Below are 16123 nucleotides of genomic sequence, written 5' to 3'. Positions count from 1 at the left end.
CAAAGGAAAAGAAGACTCGGAATATTTTATAAGGTGGGAACTCTTCTACAAATGGTTAAGTGACAGATACTGAGGTTAGAGAAGTGGATTTAGGTGAAATATGGACTACATGAGAAAGAAAAAACTGATAAGTAAATATTTTGATGGTTATATAATCGAAATTATACTGGAAGACGGTATACTTTTCAATAACGATTGATATTATCGCATATATATGTATGTATATATGATTAGAATGTAGCCTTCTTCTGGAAAAATTCAGAAAATTATCCATCCACTTTTCTTTTCTTTTATTAGCAATATATTTGGTGGAGATGTTTAAATGGCTTTTTTTGTTTTTTGTAAACCCAGCTTTAGTTCAACTGGTCATATAAGCACAGCAGTCCATAATACCCTGAGAATATGCAGAATATTTTGCGTACGGCTATCTGTGGATGTCAAATGTTGTTGTTTAAAAAAAAACCCACTATACTTAAATAATTCAAAGGTGGGTGGAATGTCCTCCACCCTTCTATTGTCTACTTTTATTTAATTCTTTAATTCTTCGGGAGCTAGGTGGAGAAGACTGGGAAGGGAACACAAGGCAGAAATGCACACCCATCATTACACAAAGCTTTCTAATTTTAACACCTCCTATCCACCGACATTGAAAGTTTGAAGGTTTTGTTGTGTTGGTGTGTTTTTTCCCCCCTCTCTCTCTAGCTCATAATTTCCCTAGATCCAGGAAGCCATTCTAATTTTCTGGGGTCAAAGTTGACAACTATTGTAGCTTTCTTCCTTCTTCCAAGTATTAAATCTGGAAACGTTGGAGCAGGCCATTGTATGAAATGTCACCTCCTCTGATAACCCCGTGTTATTTTTGTCTCCATCCCAAGCCATCCAAAATAGCCAGCCAAAGAGGGAAGGGGCTATGGAACAATTGATTCCTAAATGCAGAAGGGTTTGGAGTTCTTTCCTTCGGTTTAAGATTTTTTAAAAAAACACACACAAAAGGGTGGGGGAAGCAATCGTTTACGATGAACGTGGCATGCTTTATTTAATAATAATAATATCAGAGTTGGAAGGGACCTTGGAGATCTTCTAGTCCAACCCCCTGCCCAGGCAGGAAACCCTACACCATTTCAGACAAATGGCTATCCAACATTTTCTTAAAAATGTCCAGTGTTGGAGCATTTACAACTTCTGCAGGCAAGTTGTTCCACTGATTAATTGTTCTAACTGTCAGGAAATTTCTCCTTAGTTCTAGGTTGCTTCTCTCCTTGATTAGTTTCCACCCATTGCTTCTTTTTCTACCCTCAGGTGCTTTGGAGAATAGTTTGACTCCCTCTTCTTTGTGGCAGCCCCTGAGATATTGGAACACTGCTATCATGTCTCCCCTAGTCCTTCTTTGCATTAAACTAGACATACCCAGTTCCTGCAACCGTTCTTCATATGTTTTAGCCTCCAGTCCCCTAATCATCTTCGTTGCTCTTCTTTGCACTCTTTCTAGAGTCTCAACATCTTTTTTATATCGTGGTGACCAAAACTGAATGCAATATTCCAAGTGTGGCCTTACCAAGGCATTATAAAGTGGCATTTATCCACGTTGTTTGACCATCCAAGGATCGTTCTTTCTAATGTCTCTTCAGCATAGAGCAGTGATGGCCAAACTATTCGGCACCAAGTGCCCAAACGGGAATGTGCATGCATGTGCTTGCACCAGAGCATTGGAAGTCCGGCACGCGCATGCCTGTTTTTTGGTCATTTTGGGGGCTGTTTTCAGACTGTTTTTTTTCAGACTGTTTTTCAGGGCGTTTTCAGGCTGTTTCCCCTGGAGTGGGGAGGGAATGGGGATTTTGTAGTATCCTTCCCCTGCCACGCCCACCAAGCCATGACACACCCACCAAGCCAAGCCCAAAGAACCAGTCGTAAAAAAAATTGACTCTTACCACTGATCTGGACAATTAATATTTTGAGGTGCATTAAGTTGGATTTCTGCTCTAGATACCCAGGCAACTCTGCCTATTCTTCTCTGATTTTTTTAACACCCTTTAAAGGTGTAACTTTTTTATTTTATTAATCTGTCTCTATATTTAAGTTTGTTGTTTATGTAGAAAGGCGCGATAGAAATCTAAAGCACAATGCTTTTTAATAAAGTAAAGCTTTGATGTCTAACCGCATTGAATGTTATTGTATTTGCCATGTAAACAGGAAAAAAAAAGAATTGTTAATTAATTTGAGGGAGAACCAGGGGTGAAATCCAGCAGGTTTTGAAAGGTTCTGGAGAACCAGTAGTGGAAATTTTGAGCAGTTCAGAGAACCGGCAAATACCACCTTTGGATGACCTCAAAGTGGGGTGGTAATCGAGATTTTGCAATATCCTTCCTCCAGGCATGGGGAGGGAATGGGAATTTTGCAGTATCCTTCCTCTGCCAGGCCCACCAAGCCACGCCCACCAAGCCATGCCCACAGAACCAGTAGTAAAAAAAAAATTGGATTTCCCCACTGGGGAGAACCTTTCTTGAACTTAATAGCTTTTCCCCACCAATATACATTCTGGATACTTAAGAAGTAAGCATGCAATTGTTTTATAAAGTTAGATAGTTCCCTTGAGGATCAAATTACACGGTGGTTGTGTTTGGGGTTTTTTTCCTGAGTGGATCAAATACAAGCTGTGTTGGAGTACCCATTCCTTCCAAACAGAACCACAGATGGCTAGGTTTTTTTATTATTATTTGAATTTATATCCCGCCCTTCTCCGAAGACTCAGGGCGGCTTACAATGTGTTAAGCAATAGTCTTCATCCATTTGTATATTATATACAAAGTCAACTTTTTATTGCCCCCAACAATCTGGGTCCTCATTTTACCTACCTTATAAAGGATGGAAGGCTAAGTCAACCTTGGGCCTGGTGGGACTTGAACTTGCAGTAATTGCAAGCAGCTGTGTTAATAACAGACAGACTTAGTCCGTTGAGCCACCAGAGGCCCATTACCAATAGTTGATATTTTTATAAACAGTTAATCAGTGGTGGTTGAGCGGGCGTCTTCCTTGTAATGAAGTTTTACAGGTCATCGAAAAGAACTTCTAGAGATGTTCTAATGGCTATCTATAACCCAACTGACCTTAACCCAACTGAAAATCTATGGAGCTGACTGAAGAAACTTTTTAGTCAGAAGCGACCCAGCAGTAAAACCCCGTTAATAGAAGCAATCGTTCCACCTTGGTTTCACACGATAACAGCTGCAGAACTCAAATACTTGGTTCACTCCATGGGAAGACGTTGTAAGGCCTTAGTTAATGCTAAAGGTTACCCAACTAAGTATTAACTGACATGGTGATCATTTTTGCATATCTCATTTTTTTCTACATGTTTCACTTTTCTTCTTTATACTGTAACGGCTATTCTAACAGCAAATCCTTCATAAAAGTTATCGCATTCCATTCTTGATTAAATTATCTTTCCACTGATATAAAAGTTTATGGTAGTAGTCCCCCCCAAAAAAAGTGGTGTTATGAGCTGGTTTTAGAAAATACACTTTTCCCAAAAGGTTTCCACAATTTTGGCCACTACTGCACAATTGTTGCCCTTCCTAATGAAACTCAAGCAAGCAAACTCGAGCAAATTAAGGGGCAAGTAAATACAGCTCAGAGGTTCTAATTGGAGGTCAGCAAATCCTCCAGAGATTTAAAAAAAAACAAAACACAAAAATTCCAGTCCTGCAGAATGAAGTGTAAATGTCTGAATCTGTTCAGAAGCCTCAGACAGACCCCTTTCGGATTAGGCTTGTGCAAAATTTAATAAACATGTTATGTGCGCCTTTAATCAAAACCATTTTGCTACTGGAAAGGGCACAGAGTGTAAATCACAATTGCTTTTGGCACTAAACCCCCAAAGCAAGAAGAAGTGGGGGTGGGGAAAGGAAGGAAAAAAGCGAGACAAAAAACAGCCCTTCCGAGACCAAAGATTATCCCAAAAAAGTTTCTGGATTGGCTGCTGGTTCGTTGTCTATCGGGCGGCAACGTGGTTAGGTTCGAAATGTCCATTTTGCTACAAACATCGAGATTTAGACAAAAATAAAACTTCAGGTGTTGGGCGAAGCGATGAAAACGTCTCTTCTCACTTCTTGGCTCGCTCCTGCGCCAAGCTCTGACATCAAGTTAATCCTTTGTGGAGAAGCCCGTGTATATTTAATAATCTCATCCAAATTTATGTCCTAGGGCTTTATTTGAAGTTTTAATGGCTGGGGCACAGAATAGGATTTGAAGGGGAGCAGGGGTTAGAAAATAAACCTGGGCCAATAGATAGGGTTAGTGGTCCCTTTTGACCTCTGATTAACACAGATTTTATTCTGCTCTGAATCTCCACCACCATTCAAGACAGAGGGCCATAGATCTAGGGGATCAATAGGTCCTACCTGTAAATGAGTGCTTTAATTTCAACCATAATAACACAAAGGCTTTTAATAGATTTAAACTCGATGTAATTCGCTCTCATCTTGATTGTAGGAAATGTGACTTTTGCAATGGAGTAGTAAATGTCTGGAACACTCTACCTGATCCTGTTGTTACTCTCTCTAGCCCCCATACCTTTTACCGTAAACTGTCTACCATGGACCTTTCGTGTTTCTTAAGAGGTCCCTAAGGGGGCGTGCATAAGCGCACCAGCGTGCCTACCGTCCCTGTCCTACTGTTCCCAATAATCATTCTATGTGTTTATGGGTATGTTTTGCCTATTTATATCCCTTTTTTTTTTGCACCAATTTTTTTTCATGTGTCCATGTCTACGTTTATACTGTTACTTGATTCCTGGTACTTGTTGACAAATAAATAAATAATAATAAATAGATAAATCTGTAGACCTAAGGGAGACAAGATAGCAGTGTTCCAGTATCTCAGTATCAAAGAAGAGGGGGTCAACCTATTCTCCAAAGCACCTGAGGGCAGGACAAGAAGCAACGGGTGGAAACTCATCAAGGAGAGAGGCAATCTAGAACTAAGGAGGAATTTCCCAAGAGTGAGAACAATTAATCAATGGAACCACTTACCTCTAGAAGTTGTGAATGCTCCAACACTGGAAGTTTTTAAGAAGATGTTGGATAACCATTTGTCTGAAGTGGTGTAGGGTTTCCTGCCTAAGCAGGGGTTGGACTAGAAGACCTCCAAGGTCCCTTCCAAATCTGTTATTCTATTCTATTCTATTCTATTCTATTCTATTCTATTCTATTCTATTCCATTCCACTCCACTCCACTCCACTCCACTCCACTCCACTCTACCCTATCCTATCCTATCTAAAGAAGTCAGTAAAGATCTAGCAGAAAGTCATTCAGATGTTGGCTTAGATCCTCCAGAATTTCTGGCTTTCCTCTTTCAGAAAATAGCACTTGCTAGAAAGTTCTGTCCCCAGTGTTGGTCAATATTATTCCAATAATAATAATAATGATGTCATCTGCAGTATTGTGATCAGTCCCCAAACTAATCAAGGAGAGAATCAACAGAGAAGTAAGGCAAAATTTATTGAAAGAGAGAAAAATTAACCGGCGGAATGGCTATAATGCCTTGGTAGGGCCACAATTGGAATATAGCATCCAGTTTTGGTCACCATGACATAAAAAAGATGTGGAGACTCTAGAAAGAGTGCAGAGAAGAGCAACCAAGATGATGAGGGGATTGGAGGCTGAAACATATGAAGAAAAGCTGCAGGAACTTGGTATGTCTAGTTTAATGAAAAGAAGGACCACGGGTGACATGATAGCATTGTTCCAATATTTAAGGGGCTGCCACAAAGAAGAGGGAGTCAACCTATTCTCCAAAGCACCTGAAGGCAGGAAAAAAAGCAATTGGTGGAAACTAATCAAGGTGAGAACCAAGCTAAAACTATAGAGAAATTTCCTGACAGTGAGAACAATTAATCAGTGGAACGGCTTGTCTTCAGAAGTTGTGGATGCTCCAACACTGGAGGTTTCCAAGAAGAGATTGGACAACCATTTGTCTCAAATGACATAGGGTTTCCTGCTTGAGTGGGGGGTTGGACTAGATGACCTTCAAGGTCCCTTCCAACTCTGTTATTATGTTAAAGGTAAGAATCCCTGGAGCAGAAGAACTTGCCTGTCTCTTGATATATTTGAATTTCAGAACAATTTGTCCAGAATGGTACAGGATCTCCTGCTTGAGTTGGGGGTTAGACTAGAAGATCTCCAGGATCCCTTCTAATGCTGTTATTCTGTTACTCTGGCTTATCATTCTTACTGAGTAAAGAATGATGGTTGATTCCACTTTCCAATCTTCCACAACACCTATGAGAATATCATATATTACTGTGTTTCCCCCCCAAAATAAAATTAATTTTTGCTCCAAAAGACGCATTATGGCTTATTTTCTGGTTAGGTTTTATTTTAGGGAAAATACAGTACTAACTGGAGCTTATTTTGGGGGTAGCATCCTGAAAAATCACGCTAGGGCTTATTTTCCAGTTGGGTCTTATTTTCGGGAAAACAGGGTATCATAAGCTGCTGCTGCTGCTTCTCCACCTTCTTCCCCGCCTCTTCCCATTCCTATCCCCGAATTCCTGGAGCAGGAAGAGAATCGTCTGTAGCCTTAATTGCCATTCTCAGCCTGATGTCAATAGAAGGTGATGTTTTCCCAAGCAGGGAGCTGCAGCCGTTGTGGTGCATATTCCCTCTGTCACGGCGCATCATTGCAGATGTCACCGCCCGAAAAAAAAAAACACCCTAGAAGCTATGGGAAGGAGCAGGAAGCCACTGAGAAGGCTAGGAAGCTGGCCAGAGACACTGGAGCAGTTGGTAAAGCTTGCTCCACAACGGGTCCTCCCAGGCCCCCAGATTCAGCCTGGAAACGTTGACGCGAAGTGACAGCTCCAAGGAGGACGATGCCGTTTCCTTACTCGACGATACAGAAGAACAAATGTTTTTGCTTCCAGCTCCACCATAACCGCGTGGCTTGCAGGGGGACATTTCCATAAGCAGGCAGGAGAGCGTTCAGTGGCCTTTGTGTTTGTGTCCAGGTGCCCCAACAAGGAAGCAGGGCCTGCCCAGATTCAGAAAGGGGATCTTTAAGGTGAAGAAGAGAACCTTGGGATCTTGGAGGAGGAACGGCCCGGGCTGATTCCCGGGGATCAGTTTCAATACTGAGAAATTTCAAATGTTTTCTCCCACCTGAGTCAAGTGGTTGTTTATGAGATAAGCTGGCAGCTTGTTCGCCTTTTCTCTCGTCGCTGTTTACATCTGTGTTCTCTCTTCCAGTCTTCAGTCACACTGAGGACTGAAAAACAGAGGGAGAGAAAGGGGGAAGGAGGAGATGAGGATGAGGAGAGGGAGAGGGAGACAGAGAGAAGAGGAAGAAGAGGAGGAAGAGGAAGAGGGAGGGAGGGAGGGAGGGAGGGAGGGAGGATAGATAAGAAAGGATGGAGAGAGGAAGGAGGGAAGGAGATAGATAGATAGATAGATAGATAGATAGATAGATAGATAGATAGATAGATAGATAGATAGAGATAGATAGAGATAGATAGATAGATAGATAGATAGATAGATAGATAGATAGATAGATAGATAGATAGATAGATAAGAAAGGACAGAGGGAGGAAGGAAGGAAGGAAGGAAGGAAGGAAGGAAGGAAGGAAGGAAGGAAGGAAGGAAGGAAGGAAGGATGGATAGATAGATAGATAGATAGATAGATAAGAAAGGACAGAGAGAGGAAGGAAGGAGGGAAGGAGATAGATAGATAGATAGATAGATAGATAGATAGATAGATAGATAGAGAATGGAGAGAGGAAGGAAGAAAGGGAGGATAGATAGATAGATAGATAGATAGATAGATAGATAGATAGATAGATAGATAGATAGATGGATGGATGGATGGATGGATGGATGGATGGATAGATAGATAGATAGATAGATAAGAAAGGACAGAGAGAGGAAGGAAGGAAGAAAGGAAGGAAGGAAGGAAGGAAGGAAGGAAGGAAGGAAGGATGGATGGATAGATAGATAGATAGATAGATAGATAGATAGATAGATAGATAAGAAAGTACAGAGAGAGGAAGGAAGGAGGGAAGGAGATAGATAGATAGATAGATAGATAGATAGATAGATAGATAGATAGATAGATAAGAAAGTTCAGAGAGAGGAAGGAAGGAAGGAAGGAAGGAAGGAAGGAAGGAAGGAAGGAAGGAAGGAAGGAAGGAAAAAGAAACAGAGGGGGAAATAGAGAGAATAAAAATGGGGGAAACTTAATGGCACCAGAGATATATAAAACCAAATAATTGACAGAAAGGATTTGATGGAATGGCCAGAGTTTCACCACTCAGCATTAGATAGATGAGATGATGATGATGATGATGATATAGGGAAGGGAGGGAGGGAGGGAGCGAGGAAGGAAGGAAGGAAGGAAGGAAGGAGGGAGGGAGGGAGGGAGGGAGGTGGATGGAGGAGGGGAGGAGGGGAGGGGAGAGTACATATGCTGCCTTGTGTATTTTTAAAAGTGAGATGAATTTAAGCTTGGGGAAAAAACGGGAAAGCAAGCAGAATTGCTCGCTTCTATAAATATCAGAAGCCTGTTGCCAGAGAGCGATGCCAATATTAATCCATTTATCAACCCTCCTGGCCATAGCGACCTACTGTTCTTTCAAGCTCGTAAGCCAGGGAAGCCAGCTTGTGATTTAAAGAGCACCTACTTTCGTCCATTTGGCATCGCAGTGGCCTGGCATCAGGGAAACAGTTTGCCGGGGTTGGGGGGGTGGCCCCGGTAACCAAATTGCCGCAGGAGGCTTTCCGAAAACTTCAGCCATTTGCACGGCATAGATGAATGGGCTGAGAATATCAAGACTGCCAGCCGGCAAGACGACACATCCCAGAAATGATAAATTGGAGTTTTTAAGATCCAAGGAAACAGGGAGAAAGCATTTCCACGGTAATTTATGGCTCTGCCAACGTGTAAGATTGATGGCTTGAGTGAGTCAAATGCAGGGCTATCTTTGAAGGAGGCGGGAAAGCTCAAAGTAGACCAGGGCGCACTCACAAAAACCTTTTGGAAATTATGGAAGGGGGGGTGGAATTAAATGTCCCTAAAGTGGCCCCGTCAAAACGTAGAAGGCAAGACTTAAAACAGCTCCAGAGAAGACAAACAATCTTCATACTGTGGCCCAGAAAAGTGCCTGGAGATGTTCGGTAAAAGTTCTGAAAAGTCAAGTTCAGCTTTGAAGTTCCTACTCATCCAAAATCCTGGTGCTTTTTTTCAAGAGACAACTGGACTTCCTTTGTTTTTGTTTTTTTTCCCTTGAAGACGTTTCGCTTCTCATCCGAGAAGGCTCATCCATTCGACTGAACACTTCGGAAGAATAGCCACAAGAAAAAATGAATATTTTGCCACAATTGGTATTCTTATTTCAAGTAATTCCGATAAAAATTAGGGGGGGGAGTGGTTTTTTTTGAGGACTTAAATAGACTGAGGTCGAAGTTCACCTGGCAAGGCAAAGAAAACAAGAATTAAATTGAAAAATGCTACGGTAAAGGTAAAAGTTCCCCTCGCACATATGTGCTAGTCGTTCCTGACTCTAGGGGGCGGTGCTCATCTCCGTTTCAAAGCCGAAGAGCCAGCGCTGTCCAAAGACATCTCCGTGGTCATGTGGCCGGCATGACTCAACGCCAAAGGCGCACGGAACGCTGTTACCTTCCCACCAAAGGTGGTCCCTATTTTTCTACTTGCATTTTTTACCTGCTTTCGAACTGCTAGGTTGGCAGAAGCTGGGACAAGTCACGGGAGCTCACCCTGTTATGCGGCGCTAGGGATTCGAACCATTGAACTGCCAACCTTTCGATCAACGAGCTCAGCGTCTTAGCCACTGAGCCATTGAAAATGCTACAAAAGGTACCAAAAGCAAGGGAGGGTTTGGGCTACTGGACTGGGAGCTGTATTATCAGGCTTCAGTGCTCACATGGGCGAAGGAGTGGATAAACTTAAAGAACAAAAGAATACCGACGATAGAAAGACATGATTTACAATTTGGGTGGCATGCATTTATATCAGGGGTTAGCTCCGGTTTAAGCAAACCGCCCACCCACCTGGACACCGTTACTTCCTGGTTTTAACTAGGAAGTAATCTGTTTTTGACTCTCTGCGCATGCGCAGAAGGCCTTGGGCATGTGCAAAGGGTCTTGAATCGGACGTGAAGATGGCGCCTGCACACTTCCAAACCGTAGGGAAGGTAAGTAGATTTCACCACTGATTTATATGGTATGAGAAAAATAAGCCGCATAGATACTTCCAAAGGCATTATATTAGAAATGCTCTGTTGCCAGTATGGGGAAAAAATCAAACAGAATCACTATATCACAATACCAGTCTGGCTATCCACGATGGAATGTGCTAATATAATAATATACCCTAATGTTCTAGATCCGGATAAAATTGTAAGGTTATAAAGATATACTAAACGAAAAAAGCACCACCCGCTTTGAAAGGATGGCCCCTTGAAGCAAGGGTCTCCAACCTTGGTCCTTGATCTAAGTGCCAAAGCCCACTGCAACTACATAGCAAAAAAAAGCTCTAAGAGTTGTAAACCTAATCTTGTGTAGCTTCTTTTCCAAAAACATCACACTACTAACCAGAGCATATAAAACATTTGCTAGACCAATTCTAGAATACAGCTCACCTGTTTGGAACCCTCACCACATCTCTGACATCAATACAATTGAACGTGTCCAGAAATATTTTACAAGAAGAGTTCTCCATTCCTCTGAAAACAACAAAATACCTTACCCCACCAGACTTGAAATCCTAGGCTTAGAAAACTTGGAAGTCCATCGCCTTCGACAAGACCTAAGCTTAACTCACAGAATCATCTATTGTAATGTCCTTCCTGTTAAAGACTACTTCAGCTTTAATTGCAATAATACTAGAGCAACTAATAGATTTAAACTAAATGTCAACCGCTTTAATCTAGATTGCAGAAAATACGACTTCTGTAACAGAATCATCAGTGCTTGGAATACTTTACCTGACTCTGTGGTCTCTTCTCATAATCCTAAAAGCTTTAACCAAAAACTTTCTACTATTGACCTCACCCCATTCCTAAGAGGACCATCAGGGGCGTGCATAAGTGCACAAACGTGCCTACCGTTCCTGTCCTATTGTTTTTCTTTTCTTTCTTCTTTTCTTTAAGACTTGTGGACTTCAACTCCCAGAGTTCCTCAGCCAACAAAGCAAAGCTGGCTGAGGGACTCTGGGAGATGAAGTCCACAAGTCTTAAAGGGACCAAGGTTGGAGACCCCTGCCTTGAAGAGTGGTGGACTTCAACTCCCAGAATTCCTCAGCTAGCAACTTGCTTATACTTATAGCTCATGCTGGCTGGGGAATTCTGGGAGTTGAAGTCCACCCTTCTTCAAGGAGCTAAGTTTGGATACCCCTGGTGTAGGGTCTCCTACTTGGGTGGGTGGGGAGGGGGGGTTGGACTAGATGACCTACGAGGTCTCTTCCAACTCTGTCTTGACCACAGGAGGCGACAAAGGCCTTCTCTGTGGCCTGTCTTCTGATCGGATCTCCAACCTCCCTCTTCAAGGCTTCTTTATGAAGGGATATTTCCGCCCCCTGACACAAACACACACACCGGCCTTCCCCTCCTTCCACAACGGCCCTTAGAAAAGCTTTTGTTCTGCCCCAAATGACACCCCCCCCCCGCACTCCTCTCTCACGCCCCATTTCCTCCAGCGGACAGGAGGCCTGAAGACTGAGCGAGCTGCCAGACACAAAAGGCAGTGGAAAAAAATCAAATGAAAGGAAAAGGCAGCAGCCGAGAGGTCAACCTTATATAAATATTTATGCCAAAGGAAGACAGTGTGCTGCCATAAGGACCTTGTGGCTGCATTGATCGAGATTATTGTGGCCCCTAAGGAGCTGAGAGAGGTGGGCAGGCATTTTGGCTTTGAGGGTCAGCGTTGAGCTTCTTTTCCTACCTGGCCGTTCATTGGTGTGTTTATTTTATTTGATTTTCTTATTTTAGATGGAGTCCTCAGCTTACAACAGTTCGTCGTCACAGCTTGCCTCCAGAGGCTGTGAATGCTCCAACGCTGGAAGTTTTTAAAGAAGAGGTTGGACAACCCTTTGTCTGAAGTGGTGTAGTAGGGTTTCCTGCCTTAAGCAGGGGGTTGGACTAGAAGACCTCTGAGGTCCCTTCCAACTCTTGTTATTCTCCAAAGCACCCGAAGGCCAGACAAGGAAGAACGGATGGAAACTGAGCAAGGAGAGATTCAACCTGGAAATAAAGGAGGAATTTTCTGACAGTGAGAACCATCAACCCAGGGAATAGAAGTTGCCTTCGGAAGTTGTGGGAGCTTTCTCACTGGAAGCTTTCAAGAAGAGACTGGACTGCCATCTGTCAGAAATGGTGTGGGGGTCTCCGGCTTGGACGGGGCAGGGGGGGGGGGTTGGACTAGATCGGGGGTCTCCAACCTTGGTCCCTTTAAGACTTGTGGACTTCAACTCCCAGAGTCCCTCAGCCAGCAAAGCTGTCTGAGGAACTCTGGGTGTTGAAGTCCACAAGTCTTAAAGGGACCAAGGTTGGAGACCCCTAGACTAGTTGACCTGCAAGGTCCCTTCCAACTCTGTTATTCTCCAAAGCACCAGCAGGCAAGAAGCATGCTGGAAACCAGAAGCCATGGATGAAAACCAATCAAGGAGCGGACCAACCCAGAACTAAGGAGTCATTTCCTGACAGTGAGAACAATTAACCAGTGGAACTGCTTGCCTCCAGAAGTTGTGGGTGCTCCATCACTGGAGGCTTTTAAGAAGAGATTGGAAAAACTCTTGTCTGAAATGGTCTAAGGTCTCCTGCTCGAGCTGGGGTTTGGTCTAGAAGACCTCTGAGGTCCCTTCCAACTCAGTTACTCTGATATTCTGTCATTCTTATCTCAACCAACTAGTCCTCATTGCCCTACACACATAGACACTCGTGCACAGACACACAGACACACACACCAAAAGCTAAATTCTCTACCAACTACAGTCAACCCTGCCTGCTCATTCTCATCTCCCCCCCCTCCCAAGTTTCCTCCATCGCTGACACAACCCGGTGTAGCCACCGATCAGGATCAAAAGCATTCCCTGGAGCTTAAAAAAAAAACCCAAAAACTATGCAAAAAAGGAAATTAAAAACAACAACCCCATAGAGCAAAAAGTCCAGAGGCTGGAATAATACACGAAGGCAAATAAATATAACCAATTGGTAATTTAGTCCCTTCGGTGATCCTTTCCCTTTGAGGTGCCATAAACAACTTGGTTTATTATCTTTTAATTTACTGTTAAAGCCATTAAACCTTCTGCATATAACATGTGCCAACAATCTAGGCAACTCTTACATTTTTAACTGTCCTTGGTTTGTTTTTTTTAACTTTTATGGTCTCCCTTCCTCTCCTCCTCCCCAAACATACTCAAAAGTGCACCTACATAGGCACCCAGTAAAAATACGATCAATGCCTGTTTTTTTAAAAAAAATCAGATCTAACCCCTGGAAAGGAGCAACAAAAAAGAAAAAGAAAGAAAGAAAAAAAGAAAGAAGGAAGGAAGGAAGGAAGGAAGGAAGGAAGGGAGGGAGGGAGGGAGGGAGGGAGGGAGGGAGGGAGGGAGGAGAATTCCCACCGAAAAATTCTTGAAATATCTTGAAAGCCTCAAAAGCAAAAGAAACCTGGAAAGAAAGAAATCTTGAAAGAAAGAAATCTGGAAAGGAAGGAAGGGAGGGAGGGAGGGAGGGAGGAAGGAAGGAAGGAAGGAAGGAAGGAAGGAAGGAAGGAAGGAAGGAAGGAAGGAAGGAAGGAAGGAAGAAATAGGATCTTGGAGTCTTAGTGGACAACCAGCTAATTATGAGCCAGCAGGGTGCAGTGGCAGCCAAAAAAAGCCAATGCAATCCTAAATTGCATTAACAGAGGGATACAATCAAAATCAAGTGATGTACTAATACCACTCTATAAAGCCTTAGTTAATTGAGACTCTAGAAAGAGTGCAGAGAAGAGCAGCAAAGATGATTAGGGGACTGGAGGCTAAAACATACGAAGAACGGTTGCAGGAACTGGGCACGGCTAGTCTAGTGAAGAGAAGGACCAGGGGAGACAGGATAGCAGTCTTTCAATACTTGAAGGGCTGCCACAGAGAGGAAGGGGGTCAAGCTATTTTCCAAAGCAACTGAAGGCCAGACAAAGAATAATGGATGGAAACAGACCAAGGAGAGATTCAACCTGGAAATGAGGAGGAATTTTCTGACGGTGAGAACAATCAACCAATGGAACAGAAGTTACCTTCGGAAGTTGTGGGAGCTTCATGACTTGAGACTTTCAAGAAAAGATTGGACTGCCATTTGTCAGAATTAGTGTAGGGTCTCCTGCTTGAGTGGGGGGTTGGACTAGATGACTTATAAGGTCCCTTCCAACTCTGTTAATCTGTTAATCTATAAATCTCTCTGCCTGTCTCTCTCTCTGTCTCTATTTCTGTCTCTCTCTCTCTCTCTCCCTCCCTCCCTCCCTCCCTCCACAGAGAGAGAGAGAGAGAGAGAGAGAGAGAAAGAGAGAGAGAGAGAACACATCTTTAGGCACAATGTTTAAACCTTTCTTGACCATCAAATCAAAAGCCCGCACATTTTATAAAAAGCCACGAGCTGCGGATCACTTCCTTAGATGCCTAGAGGGTGAGCTGCAGTTCAGGACAACAGGGGAACCTTTAATAAAAAAAAAAGTGCGTTCGTCAAAAAAAACGGAGGCTTTGCAGATTCTTGAGGTTTGCAATCCCCGGACGAAATGTAGGTTCCTTTCCTATGATGTCCCTTGACCATGGGAACAGCTGGATGTGTCAGGGCCCGACTGCGACGCCTTTCCTTCGTGCAGCACCCAAAAAAGCCGGAAACCCTCCGAACCAACCAGAAAATCGACTCCGAATTTACACCTGATTCTTTCACCCAACCATTCTCGCTCTGACAGACAAGGCCTGGGAGAGACCTGCTATTGTTTATCAGTGAAAGGGATGATCCCAGACTTAAAAGCCCAGAGTTAAAAAAAAAAAAAACCCACCATGGCCTCTACAATGGACCACACGTGAGAAATTAAATAAACATCATTCATCAGCTGCCCTTCGTCAGCTTTCAGCTGTATTTATTCTCAAGTTTGCCGGTTATTTATGTCCCCCCTCCACCTTCCACTTTGTAGAAAAAGCTTTCTTGAAGAAGCCGGGCTGATGAGTAGGGAAGAAATAAGAAAATGTTTTTTTTTTCCCCTGGCTTAAACCAACACTCCATCCTCATCTCCACTCAACCGGTGAAGTGTGCATTCCTTCTATTCTCATTAGGTAGGTTTTGGAAGGAGATAGGGACAGGGGTGAAATCCAGCAGGTTCCAACAGGTTCTGGTGAACCGGTAGCGGAAATTTGGAGCAGTTCGGAGAACCGGCAAATGCCACTTCTGGCTGGCCCCAGAGTGGGGTGGGAATGGAGATTTTGCAGTATCCTTTCCACCAGGAGTGGGGAGGGAATGGGGATTTTGCAATATCCTTTCCACCAGGAGTGGGGAGGGAATGGGGATTTTGCAATATCCTTTCCACCAGGAGTGGGGAAGGAATGGGGATTTTGCAGTATCCTTCCCTCAGAAATGGGGAGGAAATGGAGATTTTGCAATATCTTTCCCTGAGGAGTGGGGTAAGAATGGAGATTTTGCAGGATCCTTCCCATGCCACGCCTACCAAGCCGTGCCCACCAAGCCACACCACGCCCACCAAGCCACGCCCATAGAAGCGGTAGTAAAAAAAAATTGGATTTCACCACTGGATAGTGATCTAACTTACTAGGCGTGGAAACCAAGAGCAAAGGCTTGAACAAGTGTGCCTTTCTCTAGGTAGAAACCTGTGTTGGAATCGAAATCAGGGGACATATTCGTACTGTATTTACAAAACCTTAGTAAGACCACACCTGGAATACCCTATGTGCAGTTCAGGTCATCGTTGTCCTGTTACCAAAAAAAAAAAAAAAAAGTTGTTGAGAGTTTGGAAAAAGTGCCAAGAAGAACAACTAAGGTGATGAAGGGTCTGGAGACTAAAACATATGAAGAACGGTTGCAGGAATTGGGTATGGCCAGACTAGAGAAAAAAAGGACTAAGT

The sequence above is a fragment of the Ahaetulla prasina genome, chromosome 15, assembly GCF_028640845.1.
Source record: "Ahaetulla prasina isolate Xishuangbanna chromosome 15, ASM2864084v1, whole genome shotgun sequence".
Taxonomy (NCBI): Eukaryota; Metazoa; Chordata; class Lepidosauria; order Squamata; family Colubridae; genus Ahaetulla; species Ahaetulla prasina.
The sequence above is the reverse complement of the archived record's forward strand: the minus strand, read 5'-3'. Positions refer to the sequence as shown.